A 5,165-nucleotide genomic window follows, 5' to 3' on the forward strand; every position below is an offset into this window, starting at 1 on the left:
GATCTCTCAAAAGTCGATTGAATATTCAGATGATATAAATTTACTGGTGCAGACGTCATGAAATTCTGTTAGATTTAACGCACATCTACTATCTGCACCTGAACTACTGTCTCACTCATCATCATTCTAGACTATCAGAGCTGCAGTGACATCTTCACTCTGCTAACAAACCCAAGCATTTCAACTTCACATTCGTGCGCACTCTGTGCCGTACAGTTCTTTATATTCTGGACAAAAACTTATACAAGTACGGAATGCGTTGGCCTCACTGAATGTTTATGGAAATAACTGTTAAGTGATCTACAAAGGGCAAAGATGGTCATGAATGGAAAGAATGATTCCTGCGCAACTTCTGTGCCAAATGGATTAACACCACAGACACCTGAAGAGTTGAAGGCCCCCCTCTCCCCTAGTTTATTGTTTTTTCTCCGAACTGATCAAGAAGTCTTTATTTATTTTTTTAAATGTATTTATTTTTGCAGGTGTTTTCTTCATCCCCGACATTTCTTTTACCTGTTCGCATCCTTCAGTGCGGATTTGCTCTGGGCCACGTGTGGACACTACTGGAACACAGGTAAGCTGTCCTGCAATTTTTGGATGGGTTTGACTGCAAATTGTAGTGTGAATATGCAAAGGTGTACCTCTTTAAGTTACCATATTGTTACCTATTTATTCTCTTACCTCATATCTTGTTTAGTGTAGTTAGTGGAAAACTTCCTTGTCCACAGGTAAGCAATATGTGGCACACCATATACAGGAGGTAAACACAGGGACAAATCACACAAACTACATTAGAACAAATATAAAACAGCGACAACAAGAAAAACTGTAAAGTGTATTTAAAGTGTTACTGTGATGCCACAAAGATAGAATATACAAATACTTTGCATGTTATTATCTCTGAGGGGTGCATCAGGGCATGTTTTAAGTTCATCTTTTAATTTGAAATGTTCATTCCCACTGTTATATTTTCTTATACTTAGACTTATGCTTGGACCTCAACTATCCAAATCTGAGCTTCAGCATAACATCCAGACCGAACACCACTCTTCCTGTTGTGGAGTTCTGTGTAATTTCTATTCCAATCCATTTCCCCCCCTTTCTTTCTCTCTTTTCCTTCTTTTCTCAGTCCTCCCTATCATTCGAGAGCACCTCTTCCTCCCCTCTACACAGCCCACCTTTGCTTTTCCTCTCTGCCTCCTCTCAATCACCCTCCATGTCTTCCTCAGTTTTCTTTTCTCCCTATAATTCTGTTCTCCTGCTCTCACCCTTCCACCCATCACCATCGATTCCTCCTCTGTCCAGGCGCCGGGTTTTAAAAATCTCTGGCGGCATCGAGGAGGTGGGCAGCTTGAGGTGGGAACTGGTCTTGTGTCTCGTCCTGTCCTGGGTCATCTGCCATTTTTGTGTTTGGAACAGCATCAAGTCAACAGGAAAGGTTAGCTGCTTAAACACTGATGAACATTCAGACATTTTTCACACATATTTGTAAAAACTCTCCAAACTGCTGGTTCAAAAGAAAGTCAGCTAGATCAAATATACATGACTTTCAAAAGTGGATTTGTGTGTATGTATATTTATGATATATTAATCATCATCAGTCCTTGATTATTGAAAATATCTAATATTCATTGTTTCCAGTTGCTCAAATGTGACGATTTGCTGCTTTTCTCTATTTTATATTACTGTAAACTGAACTTGTTTGAGTCTGAGCTCTTACTTTCTGTGTTTCCTTTCAGGCGCATACTTCACAGCCACTTTCCCTTTCATTATGCTGTTGGTTTTGCTCATACGTGGTCTTACTCTGCCAGGGGCAATGGATGGAATCATTTACTACCTCTACCCTGATATCTCTCGCCTTTCAGATCCACAGGTATACAATCTGAGCAGAACTTCTATATTGTTTCCTCTACACAAGACGTGCACATACAAAAATGGATTTTGTTTGACCTTTTCAGGTGTGGATGGATGCTGGCACTCAGATCTTTTTCTCTTATGTGATCGGCTTTGGGTTCCTAACCTCTCTTGGGAGTTACAACTGTCCCTGCAGACGCATTTCTTTGCTCTTTTGTGTGGCCTCTTTATAGGATTTTTATGCTGCAAAGCTAAGTATTTCTTCATTTAAGTTTAATTAGTTTATAGTCCTGTGATTAAAACAAGCCAATTAAATGAGAATCCATTTCTCCAAAACTATTAACCAGGCTATCCACTCTTCATTTTTCTTTCAGGGACTGTTTCTACTTGTGTTTACTAAACAGTGCAGTATTGTGGCAGGCTTTGCCATTTTCTCTGTTTTGGGTTACATGACCTATGAACGAGGAGTGGATATTTCTGAAGTAGCTGAATTAGGCAAGTACTGAGTCAGTTAGATCCAACTTGACAATCTGACTGATAGACTGTTTTATTACCTTATAAACATTATGTCTGGCATAGCATTACAGCATTTTAGTGCAGTAATGCAGCTAGCCAATGCGAGCCTGAGCCAATTTTTTCTTTTTTTTTTTGCAGACATGGTTGGATATTTTGCTGTTCAGTTTAGCTGCTGCAGATACCATTACTGGCCTGTAAATGAGTTTAATAATAATAATGAATCTAGAATGCCATGATGCCCTTTCCTCAGGTGTGGTCGGTGTGTTTCGTAGTCATGATCATTCTGCTTGGATTGGACAGTCAGGTACCAGACTAACCTGTCTGAATGAATGAACGTTTGAATGAATGGATGAAAACCTTACCCTTTTTCCTCCCAATGCTTCCTTCCAGTTTGTCGGCCTGGAGTGTCTCATGACGTCACTTGTCGATCTGTTCCCGACTTACCTGCCAAAGGCTGTAAACGTGAGCTGGTTCTGCTTGCTATCTGCAGTACCTGCTGTTTGCTGGGATTCTCTCTGGTCGCTGAGGTTTGTACAGTTCCTGTCGGTAAAATATTATAAGAAGCAGACAGAGCATAGGGACTAAAGTCAACTAAAAACTAGGGATAAAATCGGTCAATTAACATTACACTTAAACAACCAGCCTAGCTTTATCTGTGGGTACCAAATTCCAAGAAGTTTTATACTTTTCCTCTTCCTCAGACCCGAGGACGGTCTTGTAGATCAAAATGCTGCCTTAAAAAGATAAAACTAATAAAAATGATTAAACTACTTTGTTGTAGTCTGTTTTGTGCACTGCAGAAATGTTTTTTTGTCTTGCACCTAAATATATTTTTCTCTGGATGTGCACACACTTGGTCTATCTCAGAAAATTCACCTACAAGCACCTTCAAAGTGAGCAAATTATGTCATTTGTTTAATCTGTATAAAAATGTGTCCTGTAGCTACAATGTTACCCGGCATATTTAAATGATACATTTTACTGTCACGTCACATTACATCATTTACATTACATTTACATTAAGTCATTTAGCAGACGCTTTTATCCAAAGCGCCTTACATAAAAGGGAACAATCAAGGTATAGTGCGATCACAAGCCTTGTAGCTGTGTAGCACTAAGTGCTAGTGATGATAATTTGAGGTGTAGAATTGTTGTATAGTGCTAGGAGAGGAGGTCCTCTCTAAAGAGCTGGGTCTTCAGGAGTTTTTTAAAGGTAGAGAGAGACACCCCTGCTCTGGTAGGAACTGGTAGATGGTAGAGGATATCATAGACCTGTGTTTTATAAGTTTTGTAAACATGTGAAAACACGTCTGACAAAAAGCCTTCATTCAGCGGCTGCTCTGGCAGCAGCACGACGTCTCTCCCTCGCCTCTGTCACCGTGAGTTACTATGGTTACAGGAGCATCTTGAAATTTTGTAATCTCAATAAGATCATGAATGTAGTCGGATTGATCCACAATGCTGAAATCTTGTGTTTTAACATAATTGTACATGATTAATCTAAAGCCAAATAAAATGTTTTTATGTTTTTCTCCTTCATTTACTTTTCACATAATGTTAGTGTTTGAAGTTATTTGTAGACCCTCAAAGGAAGTAAGAGATTTGATATTGAATGGTTTGTCCTTCTCTATCGTGTGTGCTCATTCGATTATTAGTGGCGTGTGCGATTTGTTAATTAACTCTCATACATGTGAACTGGAACAGCATTGACATTAATTCTCAGACATAGAAGTCATGCCATTTGTTACAAGGGATCAGAATCACGGGAGAATCGACAGCAATCAAAACACAGCAGACAAACATTTAATGTGTTAAATGAGTATAATGAGTATAAGTAGGCAAAAGTAATGTGTTGGTCTGAGATGAGATATTAACTCTGTGTATGTGACATGACAAATAAGAGAATGGGCGTCATTTAGAAAAAAGAAAGCAGCTTCCACCTGCAGTTCCATGTCTGGAAAAATGAACACTTATTAGGATTGGCATCTCCTTTTATCTAAAGGAAGACTTTCTCTCATGTAATTACATTGGAGGGAGAAAGAGGGAAAAATGTGACTGTTACGGATATAATGAGGTTTACATGAATCCCCCCTGCTAGTTGTTGAAGTGTTGAGCATTTAATTAAATTCCCCAGTTTCTCATAAATCGCACAGATCATTGCCATCACTTCTGCGTTTCAGAATTGATGTGAATGCTGCGCCAGTTCACAGAGGTTTGGAGGGTTGCTCCAGGGGACAAAGGATGTGAAACAACATCACGTGGAAAAGGGAAAAGGGGTGTGTGTGAGAACCACAAGCATTCAAATTACTTCTATAATCTCTTTCTATAATTTTAAGATGCAATAATAATAATACAATTATTTTCCTGTCAAGGAGGATCACTGAATGAGAAGAAAACTTAAACAAATCACACAATTGTTATTGTTATGCCATTTTCCCCTGTTAACACAACAACCTGTCTTTAGCCCATCAATACTGCCTGGGAAAGTGAACCATTAGGTACTGGACTGTGTGTGTGTGTGTGTGTGTGTGTGTGTGTGTGTGTGTGTGTGTTTAGGAGAAGACAAACAACTGATAACATCACACTGATTCTCATGCCTTAGCTGCAAAAATAAAAGTATGCAAGGCGTGCAAGAGCTTTAACAAATAAAGTTCCGCATGGAATCAATTCATTTTTATTGTGAATTTGTAGATGTACCCTCTTATCAGGGGCAAAATTTGACCATCACTGTTATGTGTACATAAACATGTAACTGTCACTGGTATAGTTCTAATTGTGAATAAAGACACAAACCA

The sequence above is a fragment of the Larimichthys crocea genome, chromosome XXII (assembly GCF_000972845.2).
Source record: "Larimichthys crocea isolate SSNF chromosome XXII, L_crocea_2.0, whole genome shotgun sequence".
NCBI classification, from domain to species: Eukaryota; Metazoa; Chordata; class Actinopteri; family Sciaenidae; genus Larimichthys; species Larimichthys crocea.